Source organism: Urtica dioica, chromosome 5 (assembly GCF_054948205.1).
Source record: "Urtica dioica subsp. dioica isolate 48M chromosome 5, U.dioica_male_clone48M_v1_H2, whole genome shotgun sequence".
NCBI classification, from domain to species: domain Eukaryota; kingdom Viridiplantae; phylum Streptophyta; class Magnoliopsida; order Rosales; family Urticaceae; genus Urtica; species Urtica dioica.
In genome coordinates this window covers 12,120,605-12,146,511 of record NC_142760.1, presented here as the reverse complement: position 1 = coordinate 12,146,511, position 25,907 = coordinate 12,120,605, and the positions used below count along the sequence as shown (strand labels likewise).

General features: G+C 46.5%; 57 non-coding genes across 57 annotated transcripts; all 57 read right to left on the bottom strand.

Moving 5' to 3' along the window:
- Nucleotides 1-163: 163 nt before the first annotated feature.
- On the bottom strand, nucleotides 164-282 carry LOC149396222 (5S ribosomal RNA). The gene has a single exon (XR_016298964.1). It is a non-coding gene; the product is annotated as a 5S ribosomal RNA (ribosomal RNA).
- A 333-nt stretch (nucleotides 283-615) lies between these two features.
- Nucleotides 616-734, bottom strand: LOC149396221 (5S ribosomal RNA). Its single transcript, XR_016298102.1, has one exon. It is a non-coding gene; the product is annotated as a 5S ribosomal RNA (ribosomal RNA).
- A 334-nt stretch (nucleotides 735-1,068) lies between these two features.
- LOC149396220 (5S ribosomal RNA) lies at nucleotides 1,069-1,187 on the bottom strand. Its single transcript, XR_016297993.1, has one exon. It is a non-coding gene; the product is annotated as a 5S ribosomal RNA (ribosomal RNA).
- Nucleotides 1,188-1,521: 334 nt separating this feature from the next.
- Nucleotides 1,522-1,640, bottom strand: LOC149396219 (5S ribosomal RNA). Its single transcript, XR_016298963.1, has one exon. It is a non-coding gene; the product is annotated as a 5S ribosomal RNA (ribosomal RNA).
- Nucleotides 1,641-1,973: 333 nt separating this feature from the next.
- Nucleotides 1,974-2,092, bottom strand: LOC149396218 (5S ribosomal RNA). The gene has a single exon (XR_016298952.1). It is a non-coding gene; the product is annotated as a 5S ribosomal RNA (ribosomal RNA).
- Nucleotides 2,093-2,426: 334 nt separating this feature from the next.
- On the bottom strand, nucleotides 2,427-2,545 carry LOC149396217 (5S ribosomal RNA). Its single transcript, XR_016298941.1, has one exon. It is a non-coding gene; the product is annotated as a 5S ribosomal RNA (ribosomal RNA).
- A 334-nt stretch (nucleotides 2,546-2,879) lies between these two features.
- On the bottom strand, nucleotides 2,880-2,998 carry LOC149396216 (5S ribosomal RNA). Its single transcript, XR_016298930.1, has one exon. It is a non-coding gene; the product is annotated as a 5S ribosomal RNA (ribosomal RNA).
- Nucleotides 2,999-3,331: 333 nt separating this feature from the next.
- Nucleotides 3,332-3,450, bottom strand: LOC149396215 (5S ribosomal RNA). The gene has a single exon (XR_016298101.1). It is a non-coding gene; the product is annotated as a 5S ribosomal RNA (ribosomal RNA).
- A 334-nt stretch (nucleotides 3,451-3,784) lies between these two features.
- Nucleotides 3,785-3,903, bottom strand: LOC149396214 (5S ribosomal RNA). The gene has a single exon (XR_016298570.1). It is a non-coding gene; the product is annotated as a 5S ribosomal RNA (ribosomal RNA).
- Nucleotides 3,904-4,237: 334 nt separating this feature from the next.
- On the bottom strand, nucleotides 4,238-4,356 carry LOC149396213 (5S ribosomal RNA). The gene has a single exon (XR_016298962.1). It is a non-coding gene; the product is annotated as a 5S ribosomal RNA (ribosomal RNA).
- A 333-nt stretch (nucleotides 4,357-4,689) lies between these two features.
- Nucleotides 4,690-4,808, bottom strand: LOC149396212 (5S ribosomal RNA). The gene has a single exon (XR_016298919.1). It is a non-coding gene; the product is annotated as a 5S ribosomal RNA (ribosomal RNA).
- A 334-nt stretch (nucleotides 4,809-5,142) lies between these two features.
- Nucleotides 5,143-5,261, bottom strand: LOC149396211 (5S ribosomal RNA). Its single transcript, XR_016298908.1, has one exon. It is a non-coding gene; the product is annotated as a 5S ribosomal RNA (ribosomal RNA).
- Nucleotides 5,262-5,594: 333 nt separating this feature from the next.
- On the bottom strand, nucleotides 5,595-5,713 carry LOC149396210 (5S ribosomal RNA). Its single transcript, XR_016298897.1, has one exon. It is a non-coding gene; the product is annotated as a 5S ribosomal RNA (ribosomal RNA).
- A 334-nt stretch (nucleotides 5,714-6,047) lies between these two features.
- On the bottom strand, nucleotides 6,048-6,166 carry LOC149396209 (5S ribosomal RNA). The gene has a single exon (XR_016298886.1). It is a non-coding gene; the product is annotated as a 5S ribosomal RNA (ribosomal RNA).
- A 333-nt stretch (nucleotides 6,167-6,499) lies between these two features.
- On the bottom strand, nucleotides 6,500-6,618 carry LOC149396208 (5S ribosomal RNA). The gene has a single exon (XR_016298099.1). It is a non-coding gene; the product is annotated as a 5S ribosomal RNA (ribosomal RNA).
- A 334-nt stretch (nucleotides 6,619-6,952) lies between these two features.
- On the bottom strand, nucleotides 6,953-7,071 carry LOC149396207 (5S ribosomal RNA). The gene has a single exon (XR_016298820.1). It is a non-coding gene; the product is annotated as a 5S ribosomal RNA (ribosomal RNA).
- A 334-nt stretch (nucleotides 7,072-7,405) lies between these two features.
- On the bottom strand, nucleotides 7,406-7,524 carry LOC149396206 (5S ribosomal RNA). Its single transcript, XR_016298875.1, has one exon. It is a non-coding gene; the product is annotated as a 5S ribosomal RNA (ribosomal RNA).
- A 334-nt stretch (nucleotides 7,525-7,858) lies between these two features.
- Nucleotides 7,859-7,977, bottom strand: LOC149396205 (5S ribosomal RNA). Its single transcript, XR_016298864.1, has one exon. It is a non-coding gene; the product is annotated as a 5S ribosomal RNA (ribosomal RNA).
- Nucleotides 7,978-8,311: 334 nt separating this feature from the next.
- LOC149396204 (5S ribosomal RNA) lies at nucleotides 8,312-8,430 on the bottom strand. Its single transcript, XR_016299566.1, has one exon. It is a non-coding gene; the product is annotated as a 5S ribosomal RNA (ribosomal RNA).
- A 333-nt stretch (nucleotides 8,431-8,763) lies between these two features.
- LOC149396203 (5S ribosomal RNA) lies at nucleotides 8,764-8,882 on the bottom strand. The gene has a single exon (XR_016298098.1). It is a non-coding gene; the product is annotated as a 5S ribosomal RNA (ribosomal RNA).
- A 334-nt stretch (nucleotides 8,883-9,216) lies between these two features.
- On the bottom strand, nucleotides 9,217-9,335 carry LOC149396202 (5S ribosomal RNA). The gene has a single exon (XR_016297992.1). It is a non-coding gene; the product is annotated as a 5S ribosomal RNA (ribosomal RNA).
- Nucleotides 9,336-9,669: 334 nt separating this feature from the next.
- On the bottom strand, nucleotides 9,670-9,788 carry LOC149396201 (5S ribosomal RNA). The gene has a single exon (XR_016298961.1). It is a non-coding gene; the product is annotated as a 5S ribosomal RNA (ribosomal RNA).
- Nucleotides 9,789-10,121: 333 nt separating this feature from the next.
- LOC149396200 (5S ribosomal RNA) lies at nucleotides 10,122-10,240 on the bottom strand. The gene has a single exon (XR_016298853.1). It is a non-coding gene; the product is annotated as a 5S ribosomal RNA (ribosomal RNA).
- A 334-nt stretch (nucleotides 10,241-10,574) lies between these two features.
- LOC149396199 (5S ribosomal RNA) lies at nucleotides 10,575-10,693 on the bottom strand. The gene has a single exon (XR_016298841.1). It is a non-coding gene; the product is annotated as a 5S ribosomal RNA (ribosomal RNA).
- Nucleotides 10,694-11,026: 333 nt separating this feature from the next.
- On the bottom strand, nucleotides 11,027-11,145 carry LOC149396198 (5S ribosomal RNA). The gene has a single exon (XR_016298097.1). It is a non-coding gene; the product is annotated as a 5S ribosomal RNA (ribosomal RNA).
- A 334-nt stretch (nucleotides 11,146-11,479) lies between these two features.
- LOC149396197 (5S ribosomal RNA) lies at nucleotides 11,480-11,598 on the bottom strand. Its single transcript, XR_016297991.1, has one exon. It is a non-coding gene; the product is annotated as a 5S ribosomal RNA (ribosomal RNA).
- A 333-nt stretch (nucleotides 11,599-11,931) lies between these two features.
- On the bottom strand, nucleotides 11,932-12,050 carry LOC149396196 (5S ribosomal RNA). Its single transcript, XR_016298830.1, has one exon. It is a non-coding gene; the product is annotated as a 5S ribosomal RNA (ribosomal RNA).
- A 334-nt stretch (nucleotides 12,051-12,384) lies between these two features.
- Nucleotides 12,385-12,503, bottom strand: LOC149396195 (5S ribosomal RNA). Its single transcript, XR_016298819.1, has one exon. It is a non-coding gene; the product is annotated as a 5S ribosomal RNA (ribosomal RNA).
- A 333-nt stretch (nucleotides 12,504-12,836) lies between these two features.
- On the bottom strand, nucleotides 12,837-12,955 carry LOC149396194 (5S ribosomal RNA). The gene has a single exon (XR_016298096.1). It is a non-coding gene; the product is annotated as a 5S ribosomal RNA (ribosomal RNA).
- A 334-nt stretch (nucleotides 12,956-13,289) lies between these two features.
- Nucleotides 13,290-13,408, bottom strand: LOC149396193 (5S ribosomal RNA). Its single transcript, XR_016297990.1, has one exon. It is a non-coding gene; the product is annotated as a 5S ribosomal RNA (ribosomal RNA).
- A 333-nt stretch (nucleotides 13,409-13,741) lies between these two features.
- Nucleotides 13,742-13,860, bottom strand: LOC149396192 (5S ribosomal RNA). Its single transcript, XR_016298808.1, has one exon. It is a non-coding gene; the product is annotated as a 5S ribosomal RNA (ribosomal RNA).
- Nucleotides 13,861-14,194: 334 nt separating this feature from the next.
- On the bottom strand, nucleotides 14,195-14,313 carry LOC149396191 (5S ribosomal RNA). Its single transcript, XR_016298797.1, has one exon. It is a non-coding gene; the product is annotated as a 5S ribosomal RNA (ribosomal RNA).
- A 333-nt stretch (nucleotides 14,314-14,646) lies between these two features.
- On the bottom strand, nucleotides 14,647-14,765 carry LOC149396190 (5S ribosomal RNA). Its single transcript, XR_016298095.1, has one exon. It is a non-coding gene; the product is annotated as a 5S ribosomal RNA (ribosomal RNA).
- A 334-nt stretch (nucleotides 14,766-15,099) lies between these two features.
- On the bottom strand, nucleotides 15,100-15,218 carry LOC149396189 (5S ribosomal RNA). The gene has a single exon (XR_016298786.1). It is a non-coding gene; the product is annotated as a 5S ribosomal RNA (ribosomal RNA).
- Nucleotides 15,219-15,552: 334 nt separating this feature from the next.
- Nucleotides 15,553-15,671, bottom strand: LOC149396188 (5S ribosomal RNA). The gene has a single exon (XR_016298775.1). It is a non-coding gene; the product is annotated as a 5S ribosomal RNA (ribosomal RNA).
- Nucleotides 15,672-16,004: 333 nt separating this feature from the next.
- Nucleotides 16,005-16,123, bottom strand: LOC149396187 (5S ribosomal RNA). Its single transcript, XR_016298094.1, has one exon. It is a non-coding gene; the product is annotated as a 5S ribosomal RNA (ribosomal RNA).
- Nucleotides 16,124-16,457: 334 nt separating this feature from the next.
- Nucleotides 16,458-16,576, bottom strand: LOC149396186 (5S ribosomal RNA). The gene has a single exon (XR_016297988.1). It is a non-coding gene; the product is annotated as a 5S ribosomal RNA (ribosomal RNA).
- A 333-nt stretch (nucleotides 16,577-16,909) lies between these two features.
- LOC149396185 (5S ribosomal RNA) lies at nucleotides 16,910-17,028 on the bottom strand. The gene has a single exon (XR_016298764.1). It is a non-coding gene; the product is annotated as a 5S ribosomal RNA (ribosomal RNA).
- Nucleotides 17,029-17,362: 334 nt separating this feature from the next.
- Nucleotides 17,363-17,481, bottom strand: LOC149396184 (5S ribosomal RNA). Its single transcript, XR_016298753.1, has one exon. It is a non-coding gene; the product is annotated as a 5S ribosomal RNA (ribosomal RNA).
- A 333-nt stretch (nucleotides 17,482-17,814) lies between these two features.
- LOC149396183 (5S ribosomal RNA) lies at nucleotides 17,815-17,933 on the bottom strand. Its single transcript, XR_016297987.1, has one exon. It is a non-coding gene; the product is annotated as a 5S ribosomal RNA (ribosomal RNA).
- A 333-nt stretch (nucleotides 17,934-18,266) lies between these two features.
- On the bottom strand, nucleotides 18,267-18,385 carry LOC149396182 (5S ribosomal RNA). Its single transcript, XR_016298742.1, has one exon. It is a non-coding gene; the product is annotated as a 5S ribosomal RNA (ribosomal RNA).
- A 334-nt stretch (nucleotides 18,386-18,719) lies between these two features.
- LOC149396181 (5S ribosomal RNA) lies at nucleotides 18,720-18,838 on the bottom strand. The gene has a single exon (XR_016298730.1). It is a non-coding gene; the product is annotated as a 5S ribosomal RNA (ribosomal RNA).
- Nucleotides 18,839-19,171: 333 nt separating this feature from the next.
- On the bottom strand, nucleotides 19,172-19,290 carry LOC149396180 (5S ribosomal RNA). The gene has a single exon (XR_016298719.1). It is a non-coding gene; the product is annotated as a 5S ribosomal RNA (ribosomal RNA).
- A 334-nt stretch (nucleotides 19,291-19,624) lies between these two features.
- On the bottom strand, nucleotides 19,625-19,743 carry LOC149396179 (5S ribosomal RNA). Its single transcript, XR_016298708.1, has one exon. It is a non-coding gene; the product is annotated as a 5S ribosomal RNA (ribosomal RNA).
- A 333-nt stretch (nucleotides 19,744-20,076) lies between these two features.
- Nucleotides 20,077-20,195, bottom strand: LOC149396178 (5S ribosomal RNA). Its single transcript, XR_016298697.1, has one exon. It is a non-coding gene; the product is annotated as a 5S ribosomal RNA (ribosomal RNA).
- Nucleotides 20,196-20,529: 334 nt separating this feature from the next.
- LOC149396177 (5S ribosomal RNA) lies at nucleotides 20,530-20,648 on the bottom strand. Its single transcript, XR_016298686.1, has one exon. It is a non-coding gene; the product is annotated as a 5S ribosomal RNA (ribosomal RNA).
- A 333-nt stretch (nucleotides 20,649-20,981) lies between these two features.
- Nucleotides 20,982-21,100, bottom strand: LOC149396176 (5S ribosomal RNA). Its single transcript, XR_016298675.1, has one exon. It is a non-coding gene; the product is annotated as a 5S ribosomal RNA (ribosomal RNA).
- Nucleotides 21,101-21,434: 334 nt separating this feature from the next.
- Nucleotides 21,435-21,553, bottom strand: LOC149396175 (5S ribosomal RNA). The gene has a single exon (XR_016298664.1). It is a non-coding gene; the product is annotated as a 5S ribosomal RNA (ribosomal RNA).
- A 334-nt stretch (nucleotides 21,554-21,887) lies between these two features.
- Nucleotides 21,888-22,006, bottom strand: LOC149396174 (5S ribosomal RNA). Its single transcript, XR_016298653.1, has one exon. It is a non-coding gene; the product is annotated as a 5S ribosomal RNA (ribosomal RNA).
- Nucleotides 22,007-22,339: 333 nt separating this feature from the next.
- Nucleotides 22,340-22,458, bottom strand: LOC149396173 (5S ribosomal RNA). Its single transcript, XR_016298642.1, has one exon. It is a non-coding gene; the product is annotated as a 5S ribosomal RNA (ribosomal RNA).
- Nucleotides 22,459-22,792: 334 nt separating this feature from the next.
- LOC149396172 (5S ribosomal RNA) lies at nucleotides 22,793-22,911 on the bottom strand. The gene has a single exon (XR_016298631.1). It is a non-coding gene; the product is annotated as a 5S ribosomal RNA (ribosomal RNA).
- Nucleotides 22,912-23,244: 333 nt separating this feature from the next.
- On the bottom strand, nucleotides 23,245-23,363 carry LOC149396171 (5S ribosomal RNA). Its single transcript, XR_016298619.1, has one exon. It is a non-coding gene; the product is annotated as a 5S ribosomal RNA (ribosomal RNA).
- A 334-nt stretch (nucleotides 23,364-23,697) lies between these two features.
- Nucleotides 23,698-23,816, bottom strand: LOC149396170 (5S ribosomal RNA). The gene has a single exon (XR_016298608.1). It is a non-coding gene; the product is annotated as a 5S ribosomal RNA (ribosomal RNA).
- A 334-nt stretch (nucleotides 23,817-24,150) lies between these two features.
- On the bottom strand, nucleotides 24,151-24,269 carry LOC149396169 (5S ribosomal RNA). Its single transcript, XR_016298597.1, has one exon. It is a non-coding gene; the product is annotated as a 5S ribosomal RNA (ribosomal RNA).
- Nucleotides 24,270-24,602: 333 nt separating this feature from the next.
- LOC149396168 (5S ribosomal RNA) lies at nucleotides 24,603-24,721 on the bottom strand. The gene has a single exon (XR_016298968.1). It is a non-coding gene; the product is annotated as a 5S ribosomal RNA (ribosomal RNA).
- A 333-nt stretch (nucleotides 24,722-25,054) lies between these two features.
- LOC149396167 (5S ribosomal RNA) lies at nucleotides 25,055-25,173 on the bottom strand. Its single transcript, XR_016298586.1, has one exon. It is a non-coding gene; the product is annotated as a 5S ribosomal RNA (ribosomal RNA).
- A 334-nt stretch (nucleotides 25,174-25,507) lies between these two features.
- LOC149396166 (5S ribosomal RNA) lies at nucleotides 25,508-25,626 on the bottom strand. The gene has a single exon (XR_016298575.1). It is a non-coding gene; the product is annotated as a 5S ribosomal RNA (ribosomal RNA).
- Between the last annotated feature and the right edge of the window lie 281 nt (nucleotides 25,627-25,907).

Here is a 25,907-nt window from a genome sequence, read left to right as displayed (position 1 = left end):
GTGAACGGGGGAAGGGTAAAATCGTAAATTTCACCCTCGGTCCGGAATTTCGACTTTCACCGGTGAATTGTAAGCGTAAACGGGCATTTGAACAAGACTCGGAGCGATTTTTGGTGAAATTCCATCGTTTCGGCCTCCGAAAAAAATAATTCGCAAAAAAAGAGGGATGCAACACGAGGACTTCCCAGGAGGTCACCCATCCTAGTACTACTCTCGCCCAAGCACGCTTAACTTCGGAGTTCTGATGGGATCCGGTGCATTAGTGCTGGTATGATCGCATCCGCAAGCATTAGCGCGCATTATCTATATAAGAATCAACGCCGCGACTCCCAAAAGCCATAACTACGTCTTCGATGCACCAAATATCACATAAAATATATGAATTCTTAATAACTTTTCGCGATCTTCGCGTTGGGACGGTTTCGGAAGAGTGATCGGCGAAATTCCGACAAGGTGAACGGGGGAAGGGTAAAATCGTAAATTTCGCCCTCGGTCGGAATTTCGACTTTCACCGGTGAATTGTAAGCGTAAACGGGCATTTGAACAAGACTCGGAGCGATTTTTGGTGAAATTCCATCGTTTCGGCCTCCGAAAAAAATAATTCGCAAAAAAAGAGGGATGCAACACGAGGACTTCCCAGGAGGTCACCCATCCTAGTACTACTCTCGCCCAAGCACGCTTAACTTCGAAGTTCTGATGGGATCCGGTGCATTAGTGCTGGTATGATCGCATCCGCAAGCATTAGCGCGCATTATCTATATAAGAATCAACGCCGCGACTCCCAAAAGCCATAACTACGTCTTCGGTGCACCAAAAATCACATAAAATATATGAATTCCTAATAACTTTTCGCGATCTTCGCGTTGGGACGGTTTCGGAAGAGTGATCGGCGAAATTCCGACTAGGTGAACGGGGGAAGGGTAAAATCGTAAATTTCGCCCTCGGTCCGGAATTTCGACTTTCACAGGTGAATTGTAAGCGTAAACGGGCATTTGAACAAGACTCGGAGCGATTTTTGGTGAAATTCCATCGTTTCGGCCTCCGAAAAAAAGAATTCGCAAAAAAAGAGTGATGCAACACGAGGACTTCCCAGGAGGTCACCCATCCTAGTACTACTCTCGCCCAAGCACGCTTAACTTCGGAGTTCTGATGGGATCCGGTGCATTAGTGCTGGTATGATCGCATCCGCAAGCATTAGCGCGCATTATCTATATAAGAATCAACGCCGCGACTCCCAAAAGCCATAACTACGTCTTCGGTGCACCAAAAATCACATAAAATATATGAATTCCTAATAACTTTTCGCGATCTTCGCGTTGGGACGGTTTCAGAAGAGTGGTCGGCGAAATTCCGACAAGGTGAACGGGGGAAGGGTAAAATCGTAAATTTCACCCTCGGTCCGGAATTTCGACTTTCACCGGTGAATTGTAAGCGTAAACGGGCATTTGAACAAGACTCGGAGCGATTTTTGGTGAAATTCCATCGTTTCGGCCTCCGAAAAAAATAATTCGCAAAAAAAGAGGGATGCAACACGAGGACTTCCCAGGAGGTCACCCATCCTAGTACTACTCTCGCCAAAGCACGCTTAACTTCGGAGTTCTGATGGGATCCGGTGCATTAGTGCTGGTATGATCGCTTCCGCAAGCATTAGCGCGCATTATCTATATAAGAATCAACGCCGCGACTCCCAAAAGCCATAACTACGTCTTCGGTGCACCAAAAATCACATAAAATATATGAATTCCTAATAACTTTTCGCGATCTTCGCGTTGGGACGGTTTCGGAAGAGTGATCGGCGAAATTCCGACAAGGTGAACGGGGGAAGGGTAAAATCGTAAATTTCACCCTCGGTCAGAATTTCGACTTTCACCGGTGAATTGTAAGCGTAAACGGGCATTTGAACAAGACTCGGAGCGATTTTTGGTGAAATTCCATCGTTTCGGCCTCCGAAAAAAATAATTCGCAAAAAAAGAGGGATGCAACACGAGGACTTCCCAGGAGGTCACCCATCCTAGTACTACTCTCGCCCAAGCACGCTTAACTTCGGAGTTCTGATGGGATCCGGTGCATTAGTGCTGGTATGATCGCATCCGCAAGCATTAGCGCGCATTATCTATATAAGAATCAACGCCGCGACTCCCAAAAGCCATAACTACGTCTTCGGTGCACCAAAAATCACATAAAATATATGAATTCCTAATAACTTTTCGCGATCTTCGCGTTGGGACGGTTTCGGAAGAGTGATCGGCGAAATTCCGACAAGGTGAACGGGGGACGGGTAAAATCGTAAATTTCGCCCTCGGTCCGGAATTTCGACTTTCACCGGTGAATTGTAAGCGTAAACGGGCATTTGAACAAGACTCGGAGCGATTTTTGGTGAAATTCCATCGTTTCGGCCTCCGAAAAAAATAATTCGCAAAAAAAGAGGGATGCAACACGAGGACTTCCCAGGAGGTCACCCATCCTAGTACTACTCTCGCCCAAGCACGCTTAACTTCGGAGTTCTGATGGGATCCGGTGCATTAGTGCTGGTATGATCGCATCCGCAAGCATTAGCGCGCATTATCTATATAAGAATCAACGCCGCGACTCCCAAAAGCCATAACTACGTCTTCGGTGCACCAAAAATCACATAAAATATATGAATTCCTAATAACTTTTCGCGATCTTCGCGTTGGGACGGTTTCGGAAGAGTGATCGGCGAAATTCCGACAAGGTGAACGGGGGAAGGGTAAAATCGTAAATTTCACCCTCGGTCCGGAATTTCGACTTTCACCGGTGAATTGTAAGCGTAAACGGGCATTTGAACAAGACTCGGAGCGATTTTTGGTGAAATTCCATCGTTTCGGCCTCCGAAAAAAATAATTCGCAAAAAAAGAGGGATGCAACACGAGGACTTCCCAGGAGGTCACCCATCCTAGTACTACTCTCGCCCAAGCACGCTTAACTTCGGAGTTCTGATGGGATCCGGTGCATTAGTGCTGGTATGATCGCATCCGCAAGCATTAGCGCGCATTATCTATATAAGAATCAACGCCGCGACTCCCAAAAGCCATAACTACGTCTTCGGTGCACCAAATATCACATAAAATATATGAATTCTTAATAACTTTTCGCGATCTTTGCGTTGGGACGGTTTCGGAAGAGTGATCGGCGAAATTCCGACAAGGTGAACGGGGGAAGGGTAAAATCGTAAATTTCGCCCTCGGTCGGAATTTCGACTTTCACCGGTGAATTGTAAGCGTAAACGGGCATTTGAACAAGACTCGGAGCGATTTTTGGTGAAATTCCATCGTTTCGGCCTCCGAAAAAAATAATTCGCAAAAAAAGAGGGATGCAACACGAGGACTTCCCAGGAGGTCACCCATCCTAGTACTACTCTCGCCCAAGCACGCTTAACTTCGAAGTTCTGATGGGATCCGGTGCATTAGTGCTGGTATGATCGCATCCGCAAGCATTAGCGCGCATTATCTATATAAGAATCAACGCCGCGACTCCCAAAAGCCATAACTACGTCTTCGGTGCACCAAAAATCACATAAAATATATGAATTCCTAATAACTTTTCGTGATCTTCGCGTTGGGACGGTTTCGGAAGAGTGATCGGCGAAATTCCGACTAGGTGAACGGGGGAAGGGTAAAATCGTAAATTTCACCCTCGGTCCGGAATTTCGACTTTCACAGGTGAATTGTAAGCGTAAACGGGCATTTGAACAAGACTCGGAGCGATTTTTGGTGAAATTCCATCGTTTCGGCCTCCGAAAAAAAGAATTCGCAAAAAAAGAGTGATGCAACACGAGGACTTCCCAGGAGGTCACCCATCCTAGTACTACTCTCGCCCAAGCACGCTTATCTTCGGAGTTCTGATGGGATCCGGTGCATTAGTGCTGGTATGATCGCATCCGCAAGCATTAGCGCGCATTATCTATATAAGAATCAACGCCGCGACTCCCAAAAGCCATAACTACGTCTTCGGTGCACCAAAAATCACATAAAATATATGAATTCCTAATAACTTTTCGCGATCTTCGCGTTGGGACGGTTTCAGAAGAGTGGTCGGCGAAATTCCGACAAGGTGAACGGGGGAAGGGTAAAATCGTAAATTTCACCCTCGGTCCGGAATTTCGACTTTCACCGGTGAATTGTAAGCGTAAACGGGCATTTGAACAAGACTCGGAGCGATTTTTGGTGAAATTCCATCGTTTCGGCCTCCGAAAAAAATAATTCGCAAAAAAAGAGGGATGCAACACGAGGACTTCCCAGGAGGTCACCCATCCTAGTACTACTCTCGCCAAAGCACGCTTAACTTCGGAGTTCTGATGGGATCCGGTGCATTAGTGCTGGTATGATCGCTTCCGCAAGCATTAGCGCGCATTATCTATATAAGAATCAACGCCGCGACTCCCAAAAGCCATAACTACGTCTTCGGTGCACCAAAAATCACATAAAATATATGAATTTCTAATAACTTTTCGCGATCTTCGCGTTGGGACGGTTTCGGAAGAGTGATCGGCGAAATTCCGACAAGGTGAACGGGGGAAGGGTAAAATCGTAAATTTCACCCTCGGTCAGAATTTCGACTTTCACCGGTGAATTGTAAGCGTAAACGGGCATTTGAACAAGACTCGGAGCGATTTTTGGTGAAATTCCATCGTTTCGGCCTCCGAAAAAAATAATTCGCAAAAAAAGAGGGATGCAACACGAGGACTTCCCAGGAGGTCACCCATCCTAGTACTACTCTCGCCCAAGCACGCTTAACTTCGGAGTTCTGATGGGATCCGGTGCATTAGTGCTGGTATGATCGCATCCGCAAGCATTAGCGCGCATTATCTATATAAGAATCAACGCCGCGACTCCCAAAAGCCATAACTACGTCTTCGGTGCACCAAAAATCACATAAAATATATGAATTCCTAATAACTTTTCGCGATCTTCGCGTTGGGACGGTTTCGGAAGAGTGATCGGCGAAATTCCGACAAGGTGAACGGAGGACGGGTAAAATCGTAAATTTCGCCCTCGGTCCGGAATTTCGACTTTCACCGGTGAATTGTAAGCGTAAACGGGCATTTGAACAAGACTCGGAGCGATTTTTGGTGAAATTCCATCGTTTCGGCCTCCGAAAAAAATAATTCGCAAAAAAAGAGGGATGCAACACGAGGACTTCCCAGGAGGTCACCCATCCTAGTACTACTCTCGCCCAAGCACGCTTAACTTCGGAGTTCTGATGGGATCCGGTGCATTAGTGCTGGTATGATCGCATCCGCAAGCATTAGCGCGCATTATCTATATAAGAATCAACGCCGCGACTCCCAAAAGCCATAACTACGTCTTCGGTGCACTAAAAATCACATAAAATATATGAATTCCTAATAACTTTTCGCGATCTTCGCGTTGGGACGGTTTCGGAAGAGTGATCGGCGAAATTCCGATAACGTGAACGGGGAAGGGTAAAATCGTAAATTTCGCCCTCGGTCCGGAATTTCGACTTTCACCGGTGAATTGTAAGCGTAAACGGGCATTTGAACAAGGCTCGGAGCGATTTTTGGTGAAATTCCATCGTTTCGGCCTCCGAAAAAAATAATTCGCAAAAAAAGAGGGATGCAACACGAGGACTTCCCAGGAGGTCACCCATCCTAGTACTACTCTCGCCCAAGCACGCTTAACTTCGGAGTTCTGATGGGATCCGGTGCATTAGTGCTGGTATGATCGCATCCGCAAGCATTAGCGCGCATTATCTATATAAGAATCAACGCCGCGACTCCCAAAAGCCATAACTACGTCTTCGGTGCACCAAAAATCACATAAAATATATGAATTCCTAATAACTTTTCGCGATCTTCGCGTTGGGACGGTTTCGGAAGAGTGATCGGCGAAATTCCGACAAGGTGAACGGGGGAAGGGTAAAATCGTAAATTTCACCCTCGGTCCGGAATTTCGACTTTCACCGGTGAATTGTAAGCGTAAACGGGCATTTGAACAAGACTCGGAGCGATTTTTGGTGAAATTCCATCGTTTCGGCCTCCGAAAAAAATAATTCGCAAAAAAAGAGGGATGCAACACGAGGACTTCCCAGGAGGTCACCCATCCTAGTACTACTCTCGCCCAAGCACGCTTAACTTCGGAGTTCTGATGGGATCCGGTGCATTAGTGCTGGTATGATCGCATCCGCAAGCATTAGCGCGCATTATCTATATAAGAATCAACGCCGCGACTCCCAAAAGCCATAACTACGTCTTCGATGCACCAAATATCACATAAAATATATGAATTCTTAATAACTTTTCGCGATCTTCGCGTTGGGACGGTTTCGGAAGAGTGATCGGCGAAATTCCGACAAGGTGAACGGGGGAAGGGTAAAATCGTAAATTTCGCCCTCGGTCGGAATTTCGACTTTCACCGGTGAATTGTAAGCGTAAACGGGCATTTGAACAAGACTCGGAGCGATTTTTGGTGAAATTCCATCGTTTCGGCCTCCGAAAAAAATAATTCGCAAAAAAAGAGGGATGCAACACGAGGACTTCCCAGGAGGTCACCCATCCTAGTACTACTCTCGCCCAAGCACGCTTAACTTCGAAGTTCTGATGGGATCCGGTGCATTAGTGCTGGTATGATCGCATCCGCAATTATTAGCGCGCATTATCTATATAAGAATCAACGCCGCGACTCCCAAAAGCCATAACTACGTCTTCGGTGCATTAAAAATCACATAAAATATATGAATTCCTAATAACTTTTCGCGATCTTCGCGTTGGGACGGTTTCGGAAGAGTGATCGGCGAAATTCCGACTAGGTGAACGGGGGAAGGGTAAAATCGTAAATTTCGCCCTCGGTCCGGAATTTCGGCTTTCACAGGTGAATTGTAAGCGTAAACGGGCATTTGAACAACACTCGGAGCGATTTTTGGTGAAATTCCATCGTTTCGGCCTCCGAAAAAAAGAATTCGCAAAAAAAGAATATTGCAACACGAGGACTTCCCAGGAGGTCACCCATCCTAGTACTACTCTCGCCCAAGCACGCTTAACTTCGGAGTTCTGATGGGATCCGGTGCATTAGTGCTGGTATGATCGCATCCGCAAGCATTAGCGCGCATTATCTATATAAGAATCAACGCCGCGACTCCCAAAAGCCATAACTACGTCTTCGGTGCACCAAAAATCACATAAAATATATGAATTCCTAATAACTTTTCGCGATCTTCGCGTTGGGACGGTTTCAGAAGAGTGGTCGGCGAAATTCCGACAAGGTGAACGGGGGAAGGGTAAAATCGTAAATTTCACCCTCGGTCCGGAATTTCGACTTTCACCGGTGAATTGTAAGCGTAAACGGGCATTTGAACAAGACTCGGAGCGATTTTTGGTGAAATTCCATCGTTTCGGCCTCCGAAAAAAATAATTCGCAAAAAAAGAGGGATGCAACACGAGGACTTCCCAGGAGGTCACCCATCCTAGTACTACTCTCGCCCAAGCACGCTTAACTTCGGAGTTCTGATGGGATCCGGTGCATTAGTGCTGGTATGATCGCATCCGCAAGCATTAGCGCGCATTATCTATATAAGAATCAACGCCGCGACTCCCAAAAGCCATAACTACGTCTTCGGTGCACCAAAAATCACATAAAATATATGAATTCCTAATAACTTTTCGCGATCTTCGCGTTGGGACGGTTTCGGAAGAGTGATCGGCGAAATTCCGACAAGGTGAACGGGGGACGGGTAAAATCGTAAATTTCGCCCTCGGTCCGGAATTTCGACTTTCACCGGTGAATTGTAAGCGTAAACGGGCATTTGAACAAGACTCGGAGCGATTTTTGGTGAAATTCCATCGTTTCGGCCTCCGAAAAAAATAATTCGCAAAAAAAGAGGGATGCAACACGAGGACTTCCCAGGAGGTCACCCATCCTAGTACTACTCTCGCCCAAGCACGCTTAACTTCGGAGTTCTGATGGGATCCGGTGCATTAGTGCTGGTATGATCGCATCCGCAAGCATTAGCGCGCATTATCTATATAAGAATCAACGCCGCGACTCCCAAAAGCCATAACTACGTCTTCGGTGCACCAAAAATCACATAAAATATATGAATTCCTAATAACTTTTCGCGATCTTCGCGTTGGGACGGTTTCGGAAGAGTGATCGGCGAAATTCCGACAAGGTGAACGGGGGAAGGGTAAAATCGTAAATTTCACCCTCGGTCCGGAATTTCGACTTTCACCGGTGAATTGTAAGCGTAAACGGGCATTTGAACAAGACTCGGAGCGATTTTTGGTGAAATTCCATCGTTTCGGCCTCCGAAAAAAATAATTCGCAAAAAAAGAGGGATGCAACACGAGATCTTCCCAGGAGGTCACCCATCCTAGTACTACTCTCGCCCAAGCACGCTTAACTTCGGAGTTCTGATGGGATCCGGTGCATTAGTGCTGGTATGATCGCATCCGCAAGCATTAGCGCGCATTATCTATATAAGAATCAACGCCGCGACTCCCAAAAGCCATAACTACGTCTTCGATGCACCAAATATCACATAAAATATATGAATTCTTAATAACTTTTCGCGATCTTCGCGTTGGGACGGTTTCGGAAGAGTGATCGGCGAAATTCCGACAAGGTGAACGGGGGAAGGGTAAAATCGTAAATTTCGCCCTCGGTCGGAATTTCGACTTTCACCGGTGAATTGTAAGCGTAAACGGGCATTTGAACAAGACTCGGAGCGATTTTTGGTGAAATTCCATCGTTTCGGCCTCCGAAAAAAATAATTCGCAAAAAAAGAGGGATGCAACACGAGGACTTCCCAGGAGGTCACCCATCCTAGTACTACTCTCGCCCAAGCACGCTTAACTTCGAAGTTCTGATGGGATCCGGTGCATTAGTGCTGGTATGATCGCATCCGCAAGCACTAGCGCGCATTATCTATATAAGAATCAACGCCGCGACTCCCAAAAGCCATAACTACGTCTTCGGTGCACCAAAAATCACATAAAATATATGAATTCCTAATAACTTTTCGCGATCTTCGCGTTGGGACGGTTTCGGAAGAGTGATCGGCGAAATTCCGACTAGGTGAACGGGGGAAGGGTAAAATCGTAAATTTCGCCCTCGGTCCGGAATTTCGACTTTCACAGGTGAATTGTAAGCGTAAACGGGCATTTGAACAAGACTCGGAGCGATTTTTGGTGAAATTCCATCGTTTCGGCCTCCGAAAAAAAGAATTCGCAAAAAAAGAGTGATGCAACACGAGGACTTCCCAGGAGGTCACCCATCCTAGTACTACTCTCGCCCAAGCACGCTTAACTTCGGAGTTCTGATGGGATCCGGTGCATTAGTGCTGGTATGATCGCATCCGCAAGCATTAGCGCGCATTATCTATATAAGAATCAACGCCGCGACTCCCAAAAGCCATAACTACGTCTTCGGTGCACCAAAAATCACATAAAATATATGAATTCCTAATAACTTTTCGCGATCTTCGCGTTGGGACGGTTTCAGAAGAGTGGTCGGCGAAATTCCGACAAGGTGAACGGGGGAAGGGTAAAATCGTAAATTTCACCCTCGGTCCGGAATTTCGACTTTCACCGGTGAATTGTAAGCGTAAACGGGCATTTGAACAAGACTCGGAGCGATTTTTGGTGAAATTCCATCGTTTCGGCCTCCGAAAAAAATAATTCGCAAAAAAAGAGGGATGCAACACGAGGACTTCCCAGGAGGTCACCCATCCTAGTACTACTCTCGCCAAAGCACGCTTAACTTCGGAGTTCTGATGGGATCCGGTGCATTAGTGCTGGTATGATCGCTTCCGCAAGCATTAGCGCGCATTATCTATATAAGAATCAACGCCGCGACTCCCAAAAGCCATAACTACGTCTTCGGTGCACCAAAAATCACATAAAATATATGAATTCCTAATAACTTTTCGCGATCTTCGCGTTGGGACGGTTTCGGAAGAGTGATCGGCGAAATTCCGACAAGGTGAACGGGGGAAGGGTAAAATCGTAAATTTCACCCTCGGTCAGAATTTCGACTTTCACCGGTGAATTGTAAGCGTAAACGGGCATTTGAACAAGACTCGGAGCGATTTTTGGTGAAATTCCATCGTTTCGGCCTCCGAAAAAAATAATTCGCAAAAAAAGAGGGATGCAACACGAGGACTTCCCAGGAGGTCACCCATCCTAGTACTACTCTCGCCCAAGCACGCTTAACTTCGGAGTTCTGATGGGATCCGGTGCATTAGTGCTGGTATGATCGCATCCGCAAGCATTAGCGCGCATTATCTATATAAGAATCAACGCCGCGACTCCCAAAAGCCATAACTACGTCTTCGGTGCACCAAAAATCACATAAAATATATGAATTCCTAATAACTTTTCGCGATCTTCGCGTTGGGACGGTTTCGGAAGAGTGATCGGCGAAATTCCGACAAGGTGAACGGAGGACGGGTAAAATCGTAAATTTCGCCCTCGGTCCGGAATTTCGACTTTCACCGGTGAATTGTAAGCGTAAACGGGCATTTGAACAAGACTCGGAGCGATTTTTGGTGAAATTCCATCGTTTCGGCCTCCGAAAAAAATAATTCGCAAAAAAAGAGGGATGCAACACGAGGACTTCCCAGGAGGTCACCCATCCTAGTACTACTCTCGCCCAAGCACGCTTAACTTCGGAGTTCTGATGGGATCCGGTGCATTAGTGCTGGTATGATCGCATCCGCAAGCATTAGCGCGCATTATCTATATAAGAATCAACGCCGCGACTCCCAAAAGCCATAACTACGTCTTCGGTGCACTAAAAATCACATAAAATATATGAATTCCTAATAACTTTTCGCGATCTTCGCGTTGGGACGGTTTCGGAAGAGTGATCGGCGAAATTCCGACAAGGTGAACGGGGGAAGGGTAAAATCGTAAATTTCGCCCTCGGTCGGAATTTCGACTTTCACCGGTGAATTGTAAGCGTAAACGGGCATTTGAACAAGACTCGGAGCGATTTTTGGTGAAATTCCATCGTTTCGGCCTCCGAAAAAAATACTTCGCAAAAAAAGAGGGATGCAACACGAGGACTTCCCAGGAGGTCACCCATCCTAGTACTACTCTCGCCCAAGCACGCTTAACTTCGAAGTTCTGATGGGATCCGGTGCATTAGTGCTGGTATGATCGCATCCGCAAGCATTAGCGCGCATTATCTATATAAGAATCAACGCCGCGACTCCCAAAAGCCATAACTACGTCTTCGGTGCACCAAAAATCACATAAAATATATGAATTCCTAATAACTTTTCGCGATCTTCGCGTTGGGACGGTTTCGGAAGAGTGATCGGCGAAATTCCGACTAGGTGAACGGGGGAAGGGTAAAATCGTAAATTTCGCCCTCGGTCCGGAATTTCGACTTTCACAGGTGAATTGTAAGCGTAAACGGGCATTTGAACAAGACTCGGAGCGATTTTTGGTGAAATTCCATCGTTTCGGCCTCCGAAAAAAAGAATTCGCAAAAAAAGAGTGATGCAACACGAGGACTTCCCAGGAGGTCACCCATCCTAGTACTACTCTCGCCCAAGCACGCTTAACTTCGGAGTTCTGATGGGATCCGGTGCATTAGTGCTGGTATGATCGCATCCGCAAGCATTAGCGCGCATTATCTATATAAGAATCAACGCCGCGACTCCCAAAAGCCATAACTACGTCTTCGGTGCACCAAAAATCACATAAAATATATGAATTCCTAATAACTTTTCGCGATCTTCGCGTTGGGACGGTTTCGGAAGAGTGATCGGCGAAATTCCGACAAGGTGAACGGGGGAAGGGTAAAATCGTAAATTTCACCCTCGGTCAGAATTTCGACTTTCACCGGTGAATTGTAAGCGTAAACGGGCATTTGAACAAGACTCGGAGCGATTTTTGGTGAAATTCCATCGTTTCGGCCTCCGAAAAAAATAATTCGCAAAAAAAGAGGGATGCAACACGAGGACTTCCCAGGAGGTCACCCATCCTAGTACTACTCTCGCCCAAGCACGCTTAACTTCGGAGTTCTGATGGGATCCGGTGCATTAGTGCTGGTATGATCGCATCCGCAAGCATTAGCGCGCATTATCTATATAAGAATCAACGCCGCGACTCCCAAAAGTCATAACTACGTCTTCGGTGCACCAAAAATCACATAAAATATATGAATTCCTAATAACTTTTCGCGATCTTCGCGTTGGGACGGTTTCGGAAGAGTGATCGGCGAAATTCCGACAAGGTGAACGGAGGACGGGTAAAATCGTAAATTTCGCCCTCGGTCCGGAATTTCGACTTTCACCGGTGAATTGTAAGCGTAAACGGGCATTTGAACAAGACTCGGAGCGATTTTTGGTGAAATTCCATCGTTTCGGCCTCCGAAAAAAATAATTCGCAAAAAAAGAGGGATGCAACACGAGGACTTCCCAGGAGGTCACCCATCCTAGTACTACTCTCGCCCAAGCACGCTTAACTTCGGAGTTCTGATGGGATCCGGTGCATTAGTGCTGGTATGATCGCATCCGCAAGCATTAGCGCGCATTATCTATATAAGAATCAACGCCGCGACTCCCAAAAGCCATAACTACGTCTTCGGTGCACTAAAAATCACATAAAATATATGAATTCCTAATAACTTTTCGCGATCTTCGCGTTGGGACGGTTTCGGAAGAGTGATCGGCGAAATTCCGACAAGGTGAACGGGGGAAGGGTAAAATCGTAAATTTCGCCCTCGGTCGGAATTTCGACTTTCACCGGTGAATTGTAAGCGTAAACGGGCATTTGAACAAGACTCGGAGCGATTTTTGGTGAAATTCCATCGTTTCGGCCTCCGAAAAAAATAATTCGCAAAAAAAGAGGGATGCAACACGAGGACTTCCCAGGAGGTCACCCATCCTAGTACTACTCTCGCCCAAGCACGCTTAACTTCGAAGTTCTGATGGGATCCGGTGCATTAGTGCTGGTATGATCGCATCCGCAAGCATTAGCGCGCATTATCTATATAAGAATCAACGCCGCGACTCCCAAAAGCCATAACTACGTCTTCGGTGCACCAAAAATCACATAAAATATATGAATTCCTAATAACTTTTCGCGATCTTCGCGTTGGGACGGTTTCGGAAGAGTGATCGGCGAAATTCCGACTAGGTGAACGGGGGAAGGGTAAAATCGTAAATTTCGCCCTCGGTCCGGAATTTCGACTTTCACAGGTGAATTGTAAGCGTAAACGGGCATTTGAACAAGACTCGGAGCGATTTTTGGTGAAATTCCATCGTTTCGGCCTCCGAAAAAAAGAATTCGCAAAAAAAGAGTGATGCAACACGAGGACTTCCCAGGAGGTCACCCATCCTAGTACTACTCTCGCCCAAGCACGCTTAACTTCGGAGTTCTGATGGGATCCGGTGCATTAGTGCTGGTATGATCGCATCCGCAAGCATTAGCGCGCATTATCTATATAAGAATCAACGCCGCGACTCCCAAAAGCCATAACTACGTCTTCGGTGCACCAAAAATCACATAAAATATATGAATTCCTAATAACTTTTCGCGATCTTCGCGTTGGGACGGTTTCGGAAGAGTGATCGGCGAAATTCCGACAAGGTGAACGGGGGAAGGGTAAAATCGTAAATTTCACCCTCGGTCAGAATTTCGACTTTCACCGGTGAATTGTAAGCGTAAACGGGCATTTGAACAAGACTCGGAGCGATTTTTGGTGAAATTCCATCGTTTCGGCCTCCGAAAAAAATAATTCGCAAAAAAAGAGGGATGCAACACGAGGACTTCCCAGGAGGTCACCCATCCTAGTACTACTCTCGCCCAAGCACGCTTAACTTCGGAGTTCTGATGGGATCCGGTGCATTAGTGCTGGTATGATCGCATCCGCAAGCATTAGCGCGCATTATCTATATAAGAATCAACGCCGCGACTCCCAAAAGCCATAACTACGTCTTCGGTGCACCAAAAATCACATAAAATATATGAATTCCTAATAACTTTTCGCGATCTTCGCGTTGGGACGGTTTCGGAAGAGTGATCGGCGAAATTCCGACAAGGTGAACGGAGGACGGGTAAAATCGTAAATTTCGCCCTCGGTCCGGAATTTCGACTTTCACCGGTGAATTGTAAGCGTAAACGGGCATTTGAACAAGACTCGGAGCGATTTTTGGTGAAATTCCATCGTTTCGGCCTCCGAAAAAAATAATTCGCAAAAAAAGAGGGATGCAACACGAGGACTTCCCAGGAGGTCACCCATCCTAGTACTACTCTCGCCCAAGCACGCTTAACTTCGGAGTTCTGATGGGATCCGGTGCATTAGTGCTGGTATGATCGCATCCGCAAGCATTAGCGCGCATTATCTATATAAGAATCAACGCCGCGACTCCCAAAAGCCATAACTACGTCTTCGGTGCACTAAAAATCACATAAAATATATGAATTCCTAATAACTTTTCGCGATCTTCGCGTTGGGACGGTTTCGGAAGAGTGATCGGCGAAATTCCGACAAGGTGAACGGGGGAAGGGTAAAATCGTAAATTTCGCCCTCGGTCGGAATTTCGACTTTCACCGGTGAATTGTAAGCGTAAACGGGCATTTGAACAAGACTCGGAGCGATTTTTGGTGAAATTCCATCGTTTCGGCCTCCGAAAAAAATAATTCGCAAAAAAAGAGGGATGCAACACGAGGACTTCCCAGGAGGTCACCCATCCTAGTACTACTCTCGCCCAAGCACGCTTAACTTCGAAGTTCTGATGGGATCCGGTGCATTAGTGCTGGTATGATCGCATCCGCAAGCATTAGCGCGCATTATCTATATAAGAATCAACGCCGCGACTCCCAAAAGCCATAACTACGTCTTCGGTGCACCAAAAATCACATAAAATATATGAATTCCTAATAACTTTTCGCGATCTTCGCGTTGGGACGGTTTCGGAAGAGTGATCGGCGAAATTCCGACTAGGTGAACGGGGGAAGGGTAAAATCGTAAATTTCGCCCTCGGTCCGGAATTTCGACTTTCACAGGTGAATTGTAAGCGTAAACGGGCATTTGAACAAGACTCGGAGCGATTTTTGGTGAAATTCCATCGTTTCGGCCTCCGAAAAAAATAATTCGCAAAAAAAGAGGGATGCAACACGAGGACTTCCCAGGAGGTCACCCATCCTAGTACTACTCTCGCCCAAGCACGCTTAACTTCGGAGTTCTGATGGGATCCGGTGCATTAGTGCTGGTATGATCGCATCCGCAAGCATTAGCGCGCATTATCTATATAAGAATCAACGCCGCGACTCCCAAAAGCCATAACTACGTCTTCGGTGCACCAAAAATCACATAAAATATATGAATTCCTAATAACTTTTCGCGATCTTCGCGTTGGGACGGTTTCGGAAGAGTGATCGGCGAAATTCCGACAAGGTGAACGGAGGACGGGTAAAATCGTAAATTTCGCCCTCGGTCCGGAATTTCGACTTTCACCGGTGAATTGTAAGCGTAAACGGGCATTTGAACAAGACTCGGAGCGATTTTTGGTGAAATTCCATCGTTTCGGCCTCCGAAAAAAATAATTCGCAAAAAAAGAGGGATGCAACACGAGGACTTCCCAGGAGGTCACCCATCCTAGTACTACTCTCGCCCAAGCACGCTTAACTTCGGAGTTCTGATGGGATCCGGTGCATTAGTGCTGGTATGATCGCATCCGCAAGCATTAGCGCGCATTATCTATATAAGAATCAACGCCGCGACTCCCAAAAGCCATAACTACGTCTTCGGTGCACTAAAAATCACATAAAATATATGAATTCCTAATAACTTTTCGCGATCTTCGCGTTGGGACGGTTTCGGAAGAGTGATCGGCGAAATTCCGACGAGGTGAACGGGGGAAGGGTAAAATCGTAAATTTCGCCCTCGGTCGGAATTTCGACTTTCACCGGTGAATTGTAAGCGTAAACGGGCATTTGAACAAGACTCGGAGCGATTTTTGGTGAAATTCCATCGTTTCGGCCTCCGAAAAAAATAATTCGCAAAAAAAGAGGGATGCAACACGAGGACTTCCCAGGAGGTCACCCATCCTAGTACTACTCTCGCCCAAGCACGCTTAACTTCGAAGTTCTGATGGGATCCGGTGCATTAGTGCTGGTATGATCGCATCCGCAAGCATTAGCGCGCATTATCTATATAAGAATCAACGCCGCGACTCCCAAAAGCCATAACTACGTCTTCGGTGCACCAAAAATCACATAAAATATATGAATTCCTAATAACTTTTCGCGATCTTCGCGTTGGGACGGTTTCGGAAGAGTGATCGGCGAAATTCCGACTAGGTGAACGGGGGAAGGGTAAAATCGTAAATTTCGCCCTCGGTCCGGAATTTCGACTTTCACAGGTGAATTGTAAGCGTAAACGGGCATTTGAACAAGACTCGGAGCGATTTTTGGTGAAATTCCATCGTTTCGGCCTCCGAAAAAAAGAATTCGCAAAAAAAGAGTGATGCAACACGAGGACTTCCCAGGAGGTCACCCATCCTAGTACTACTCTCGCCCAAGCACGCTTAACTTCGGAGTTCTGATGGGATCCGGTGCATTAGTGCTGGTATGATCGCATCCGCAAGCATTAGCGCGCATTATCTATATAAGAATCAACGCCGCGACTCCCAAAAGCCATAACTACGTCTTCGGTGCACCAAAAATCACATAAAATATATGAATTCCTAATAACTTTTCGCGATCTTCGCGTTGGGACGGTTTCGGAAGAGTGATCGGCGAAATTCCGACAAGGTGAACGGGGGAAGGGTAATATCGTAAATTTCACCCTCGGTCAGAATTTCGACTTTCACCGGTGAATTGTAAGCGTAAACGGGCATTTGAACAAGACTCGGAGCGATTTTTGGTGAAATTCCATCGTTTCGGCCTCCGAAAAAAATAATTCGCAAAAAAAGAGGGATGCAACACGAGGACTTCCCAGGAGGTCACCCATCCTAGTACTACTCTCGCCCAAGCACGCTTAACTTCGGAGTTCTGATGGGATCCGGTGCATTAGTGCTGGTATGATCGCATCCGCAAGCATTAGCGCGCATTATCTATATAAGAATCAACGCCGCGACTCCCAAAAGCCATAACTACGTCTTCGGTGCACCAAAAATCACATAAAATATATGAATTCCTAATAACTTTTCGCGATCTTCGCGTTGGGACGGTTTCGGAAGAGTGATCGGCGAAATTCCGACAAGGTGAACGGAGGACGGGTAAAATCGTAAATTTCGCCCTCGGTCCGGAATTTCGACTTTCACCGGTGAATTGTAAGCGTAAACGGGCATTTGAACAAGACTCGGAGCGATTTTTGGTGAAATTCCATCGTTTCGGCCTCCGAAAAAAATAATTCGCAAAAAAAGAGGGATGCAACACGAGGACTTCCCAGGAGGTCACCCATCCTAGTACTACTCTCGCCCAAGCACGCTTAACTTCGGAGTTCTGATGGGATCCGGTGCATTAGTGCTGGTATGATCGCATCCGCAAGCATTAGCGCGCATTATCTATATAAGAATCAACGCCGCGACTCCCAAAAGCCATAACTACGTCTTCGGTGCACTAAAAATCACATAAAATATATGAATTCCTAATAACTTTTCGCGATCTTCGCGTTGGGACGGTTTCGGAAGAGTGATCGGCGAAATTCCGACAAGGTGAACGGGGGAAGGGTAAAATCGTAAATTTCGCCCTCGGTCGGAATTTCGACTTTCACCGGTGAATTGTAAGCGTAAACGGGCATTTGAACAAGACTCGGAGCGATTTTTGGTGAAATTCCATCGTTTCGGCCTCCGAAAAAAAGAATTCGCAAAAAAAGAGTGATGCAACACGAGGACTTCCCAGGAGGTCACCCATCCTAGTACTACTCTCGCCCAAGCACGCTTAACTTCGGAGTTCTGATGGGATCCGGTGCATTAGTGCTGGTATGATCGCATCCGCAAGCATTAGCGCGCATTATCTATATAAGAATCAACGCCGCGACTCCCAAAAGCCATAACTACGTCTTCGGTGCACCAAAAATCACATAAAATATATGAATTCCTAATAACTTTTCGCGATCTTCGCGTTGGGACGGTTTCGGAAGAGTGATCGGCGAAATTCCGACAAGGTGAACGGGGGAAGGGTAATATCGTAAATTTCACCCTCGGTCAGAATTTCGACTTTCACCGGTGAATTGTAAGCGTAAACGGGCATTTGAACAAGACTCGGAGCGATTTTTGGTGAAATTCCATCGTTTCGGCCTCCGAAAAAAATAATTCGCAAAAAAAGAGGGATGCAACACGAGGACTTCCCAGGAGGTCACCCATCCTAGTACTACTCTCGCCCAAGCACGCTTAACTTCGGAGTTCTGATGGGATCCGGTGCATTAGTGCTGGTATGATCGCATCCGCAAGCATTAGCGCGCATTATCTATATAAGAATCAACGCCGCGACTCCCAAAAGCCATAACTACGTCTTCGGTGCACCAAAAATCACATAAAATATATGAATTCCTAATAACTTTTCGCGATCTTCGCGTTGGGACGGTTTCGGAAGAGTGATCGGCGAAATTCCGACAAGGTGAACGGAGGACGGGTAAAATCGTAAATTTCGCCCTCGGTCCGGAATTTCGACTTTCACCGGTGAATTGTAAGCGTAAACGGGCATTTGAACAAGACTCGGAGCGATTTTTGGTGAAATTCCATCGTTTCGGCCTCCGAAAAAAATAATTCGCAAAAAAAGAGGGATGCAACACGAGGACTTCCCAGGAGGTCACCCATCCTAGTACTACTCTCGCCCAAGCACGCTTAACTTCGGAGTTCTGATGGGATCCGGTGCATTAGTGCTGGTATGATCGCATCCGCAAGCATTAGCGCGCATTATCTATATAAGAATCAACGCCGCGACTCCCAAAAGCCATAACTACGTCTTCGGTGCACTAAAAATCACATAAAATATATGAATTCCTAATAACTTTTCGCGATCTTCGCGTTGGGACGGTTTCGGAAGAGTGATCGGCGAAATTCCGACAAGGTGAACGGGGGAAGGGTAAAATCGTAAATTTCGCCCTCGGTCGGAATTTCGACTTTCACCGGTGAATTGTAAGCGTAAACGGGCATTTGAACAAGACTCGGAGCGATTTTTGGTGAAATTCCATCGTTTCGGCCTCCGAAAAAAATAATTCGCAAAAAAAGAGGGATGCAACACGAGGACTTCCCAGGAGGTCACCCATCCTAGTACTACTCTCGCCCAAGCACGCTTAACTTCGGAGTTCTGATGGGATCCGGTGCATTAGTGCTGGTATGATCGCATCCGCAAGCATTAGCGCGCATTATCTATATAAGAATCAACGCCGCGACTCCCAAAAGCCATAACTACGTCTTCGGTGCACCAAAAATCACATAAAATATATGAATTCCTAATAACTTTTCGCGATCTTCGCGTTGGGACGGTTTCGGAAGAGTGATCGGCGAAATTCCGACAAGGTGAACGGAGGACGGGTAAAATCGTAAATTTCGCCCTCGGTCCGGAATTTCGACTTTCACCGGTGAATTGTAAGCGTAAACGGGCATTTGAACAAGACTCGGAGCGATTTTTGGTGAAATTCCATCGTTTCGGCCTCCGAAAAAAATAATTCGCAAAAAAAGAGGGATGCAACACGAGGACTTCCCAGGAGGTCACCCATCCTAGTACTACTCTCGCCCAAGCACGCTTAACTTCGGAGTTCTGATGGGATCCGGTGCATTAGTGCTGGTATGATCGCATCCGCAAGCATTAGCGCGCATTATCTATATAAGAATCAACGCCGCGACTCCCAAAAGCCATAACTACGTCTTCGGTGCACCAAAAATCACATAAAATATATGAATTCCTAATAACTTTTCGCGATCTTCGCGTTGGGACGGTTTCGGAAGAGTGATCGGCGAAATTCCGACAAGGTGAACGGGGGAAGGGTAAAATCGTAAATTTCACCCTCGGTCAGAATTTCGACTTTCACCGGTGAATTGTAAGCGTAAACGGGCATTTGAACAAGACTCGGAGCGATTTTTGGTGAAATTCCATCGTTTCGGCCTCCGAAAAAAATAATTCGCAAAAAAAGAGGGATGCAACACGAGGACTTCCCAGGAGGTCACCCATCCTAGTACTACTCTCGCCCAAGCACGCTTAACTTCGGAGTTCTGATGGGATCCGGTGCATTAGTGCTGGTATGATCGCATCCGCAAGCATTAGCGCGCATTATCTATATAAGAATCAACGCCGCGACTCCCAAAAGCCATAACTACGTCTTCGGTGCACCAAAAATCACATAAAATATATGAATTCCTAATAACTTTTCGCGATCTTCGCGTTGGGACGGTTTCGGAAGAGTGATCGGCGAAATTCCGACAAGGTGAACGGAGGACGGGTAAAATCGTAAATTTCGCCCTCGGTCCGGAATTTCGACTTTCACCGGTGAATTGTAAGCGTAAACGGGCATTTGAACAAGACTCGGAGCGATTTTTGGTGAAATTCCATCGTTTCGGCCTCCGAAAAAAATAATTCGCAAAAAAAGAGGGATGCAACACGAGGACTTCCCAGGAGGTCACCCATCCTAGTACTACTCTCGCCCAAGCACGCTTAACTTCGGAGTTCTGATGGGATCCGGTGCATTAGTGCTGGTATGATCGCATCCGCAAGCATTAGCGCGCATTATCTATATAAGAATCAACGCCGCGACTCCCAAAAGCCATAACTACGTCTTCGGTGCACCAAAAATCACATAAAATATATGAATTCCTAATAACTTTTCGCGATCTTCGCGTTGGGACGGTTTCGGAAGAGTGATCGGCAAAATTCCGACAAGGTGAACGGGGGAAGGGTAAAATCGTAAATTTCACCCTCGGTCAGAATTTCGACTTTCACCGGTGAATTGTAAGCGTAAACGGGCATTTGAACAAGACTCGGAGCGATTTTTGGTGAAATTCCATCGTTTCGGCCTCCGAAAAAAATAATTCGCAAAAAAAGAGGGATGCAACACGAGGACTTCCCAGGAGGTCACCCATCCTAGTACTACTCTCGCCCAAGCACGCTTAACTTCGGAGTTCTGATGGGATCCGGTGCATTAGTGCTGGTATGATCGCATCCGCAAGCATTAGCGCGCATTATCTATATAAGAATCAACGCCGCGACTCCCAAAAGCCATAACTACGTCTTCGGTGCACCAAAAATCACATAAAATATATGAATTCCTAATAACTTTTCGCGATCTTCGCGTTGGGACGGTTTCGGAAGAGTGATCGGCGAAATTCCGACAAGGTGAACGGAGGACGGGTAAAATCGTAAATTTCGCCCTCGGTCCGGAATTTCGACTTTCACCGGTGAATTGTAAGCGTAAACGGGCATTTGAACAAGACTCGGAGCGATTTTTGGTGAAATTCCATCGTTTCGGCCTCCGAAAAAAATAATTCGCAAAAAAAGAGGGATGCAACACGAGGACTTCCCAGGAGGTCACCCATCCTAGTACTACTCTCGCCCAAGCACGCTTAACTTCGGAGTTCTGATGGGATCCGGTGCATTAGTGCTGGTATGATCGCATCCGCAAGCATTAGCGCGCATTATCTATATAAGAATCAACGCCGCGACTCCCAAAAGCCATAACTACGTCTTCGGTGCACCAAAAATCACATAAAATATATGAATTCCTAATAACTTTTCGCGATCTTCGCGTTGGGACGGTTTCGGAAGAGTGATCGGCGAAATTCCGACAAGGTGAACGGAGGACGGGTAAAATCGTAAATTTCGCCCTCGGTCCGGAATTTCGACTTTCACCGGTGAATTGTAAGCGTAAACGGGCATTTGAACAAGACTCGGAGCGATTTTTGGTGAAATTCCATCGTTTCGGCCTCCGAAAAAAATAATTCGCAAAAAAAGAGGGATGCAACACGAGGACTTCCCAGGAGGTCACCCATCCTAGTACTACTCTCGCCCAAGCACGCTTAACTTCGGAGTTCTGATGGGATCCGGTGCATTAGTGCTGGTATGATCGCATCCGCAAGCATTAGCGCGCATTATCTATATAAGAATCAACGCCGCGACTCCCAAAAGCCATAACTACGTCTTCGGTGCACCAAAAATCACATAAAATATATGAATTCCTAATAACTTTTCGCGATCTTCGCGTTGGGACGGTTTCGGAAGAGTGATCGGCGAAATTCCGACAAGGTGAACGGGGGAAGGGTAAAATCGTAAATTTCACCCTCGGTCAGAATTTCGACTTTCACCGGTGAATTGTAAGCGTAAACGGGCATTTGAACAAGACTCGGAGCGATTTTTGGTGAAATTCCATCGTTTCGGCCTCCGAAAAAAATAATTCGCAAAAAAAGAGGGATGCAACACGAGGACTTCCCAGGAGGTCACCCATCCTAGTACTACTCTCGCCCAAGCACGCTTAACTTCGGAGTTCTGATGGGATCCGGTGCATTAGTGCTGGTATGATCGCATCCGCAAGCATTAGCGCGCATTATCTATATAAGAATCAACGCCGCGACTCCCAAAAGCCATAACTACGTCTTCGGTGCACCAAAAATCACATAAAATATATGAATTCCTAATAACTTTTCGCGATCTTCGCGTTGGGACGGTTTCGGAAGAGTGATCGGCGAAATTCCGACAAGGTGAACGGAGGACGGGTAAAATCGTAAATTTCGCCCTCGGTCCGGAATTTCGACTTTCACCGGTGAATTGTAAGCGTAAACGGGCATTTGAACAAGACTCGGAGCGATTTTTGGTGAAATTCCATCGTTTCGGCCTCCGAAAAAAATAATTCGCAAAAAAAGAGGGATGCAACACGAGGACTTCCCAGGAGGTCACCCATCCTAGTACTACTCTCGCCCAAGCACGCTTAACTTCGGAGTTCTGATGGGATCCGGTGCATTAGTGCTGGTATGATCGCATCCGCAAGCATTAGCGCGCATTATATATATAAGAATCAACGCCGCGACTCCCAAAAGCCATAACTACGTCTTCGGTGCACCAAAAATCACATAAAATATATGAATTCCTAATAACTTTTCGCGATCTTCGCGTTGGGACGGTTTCGGAAGAGTGATCGGCGAAATTCCGACAAGGTGAACGGGGGAAGGGTAAAATCGTAAATTTCACCCTCGGTCAGAATTTCGACTTTCACCGGTGAATTGTAAGCGTAAACGGGCATTTGAACAAGACTCGGAGCGATTTTTGGTGAAATTCCATCGTTTCGGCCTCCGAAAAAAATAATTCGCAAAAAAAGAGGGATGCAACACGAGGACTTCCCAGGAGGTCACCCATCCTAGTACTACTCTCGCCCAAGCACGCTTAACTTCGGAGTTCTGATGGGATCCGGTGCATTAGTGCTGGTATGATCGCATCCGCAAGCATTAGCGCGCATTATCTATATAAGAATCAACGCCGCGACTCCCAAAAGCCATAACTACGTCTTCGGTGCACCAAAAATCACATAAAATATATGAATTCCTAATAACTTTTCGCGATCTTCGCGTTGGGACGGTTTCGGAAGAGTGATCGGCGAAATTCCGACAAGGTGAACGGAGGACGGGTAAAATCGTAAATTTCGCCCTCGGTCCGGAATTTCGACTTTCACCGGTGAATTGTAAGCGTAAACGGGCATTTGAACAAGACTCGGAGCGATTTTTGGTGAAATTCCATCGTTTCGGCCTCCGAAAAAAATAATTCGCAAAAAAAGAGGGATGCAACACGAGGACTTCCCAGGAGGTCACCCATCCTAGTACTACTCTCGCCCAAGCACGCTTAACTTCGGAGTTCTGATGGGATCCGGTGCATTAGTGCTGGTATGATCGCATCCGCAAGCATTAGCGCGCATTATCTATATAAGAATCAACGCCGCGACTCCCAAAAGCCATAACTACGTCTTCGGTGCACCAAAAATCACATAAAATATATGAATTCCTAATAACTTTTCGCGATCTTCGCGTTGGGACGGTTTCGGAAGAGTGATCGGCGAAATTCCGACAAGGTGAACGGAGGACGGGTAAAATCGTAAATTTCGCCCTCGGTCCGGAATTTCGACTTTCACCGGTGAATTGTAAGCGTAAACGGGCATTTGAACAAGACTCGGAGCGATTTTTGGTGAAATTCCATCGTTTCGGCCTCCGAAAAAAATAATTCGCAAAAAAAGAGGGATGCAACACGAGGACTTCCCAGGAGGTCACCCATCCTAGTACTACTCTCGCCCAAGCACGCTTAACTTCGGAGTTCTGATGGGATCCGGTGCATTAGTGCTGGTATGATCGCATCCGCAAGCATTAGCGCGCATTATCTATATAAGAATCAACGCCGCGACTCCCAAAAGCCATAACTACGTCTTCGGTGCACTAAAAATCACATAAAATATATGAATTCCTAATAACTTTTCGCGATCTTCGCGTTGGGACGGTTTCGGAAGAGTGATCGGCGAAATTCCGACAAGGTGAACGGGGGAAGGGTAAAATCGTAAATTTCGCCCTCGGTCGGAATTTCGACTTTCACCGGTGAATTGTAAGCGTAAACGGGCATTTGAACAAGACTCGGAGCGATTTTTGGTGAAATTCCATCGTTTCGGCCTCCGAAAAAAAGAATTCGCAAAAAAAGAGTGATGCAACACGAGGACTTCCCAGGAGGTCACCAATCCTAGTACTACTCTCGCCCAAGCACGCTTAACTTCGGAGTTCTGATGGGATCCGGTGCATTAGTGCTGGTATGATCGCATCCGCAAGCATTAGCGCGCATTATCTATATAAGAATCAACGCCGCGACTCCCAAAAGCCATAACTACGTCTTCGGTGCACCAAAAATCACATAAAATATATGAATTCCTAATAACTTTTCGCGATCTTCGCGTTGGGACGGTTTCGGAAGAGTGATCGGCGAAATTCCGACAAGGTGAACGGGGGAAGGGTAATATCGTAAATTTCACCCTCGGTCAGAATTTCGACTTTCACCGGTGAATTGTAAGCGTAAACGGGCATTTGAACAAGACTCGGAGCGATTTTTGGTGAAATTCCATCGTTTCGGCCTCCGAAAAAAATAATTCGCAAAAAAAGAGGGATGCAACACGAGGACTTCCCAGGAGGTCACCCATCCTAGTACTACTCTCGCCCAAGCACGCTTAACTTCGGAGTTCTGATGGGATCCGGTGCATTAGTGCTGGTATGATCGCATCCGCAAGCATTAGCGCGCATTATCTATATAAGAATCAACGCCGCGACTCCCAAAAGCCATAACTACGTCTTCGGTGCACCAAAAATCACATAAAATATATGAATTCCTAATAACTTTTCGCGATCTTCGCGTTGGGACGGTTTCGGAAGAGTGATCGGCGAAATTCCGACAAGGTGAACGGAGGACGGGTAAAATCGTAAATTTCGCCCTCGGTCCGGAATTTCGACTTTCACCGGTGAATTGTAAGCGTAAACGGGCATTTGAACAAGACTCGGAGCGATTTTTGGTGAAATTCCATCGTTTCGGCCTCCGAAAAAAATAATTCGCAAAAAAAGAGGGATGCAACACGAGGACTTCCCAGGAGGTCACCCATCCTAGTACTACTCTCGCCCAAGCACGCTTAACTTCGGAGTTCTGATGGGATCCGGTGCATTAGTGCTGGTATGATCGCATCCGCAAGCATTAGCGCGCATTATCTATATAAGAATCAACGCCGCGACTCCCAAAAGCCATAACTACGTCTTCGGTGCACTAAAAATCACATAAAATATATGAATTCCTAATAACTTTTCGCGATCTTCGCGTTGGGACGGTTTCGGAAGAGTGATCGGCGAAATTCCGACAAGGTGAACGGGGGAAGGGTAAAATCGTAAATTTCGCCCTCGGTCGGAATTTCGACTTTCACCGGTGAATTGTAAGCGTAAACGGGCATTTGAACAAGACTCGGAGCGATTTT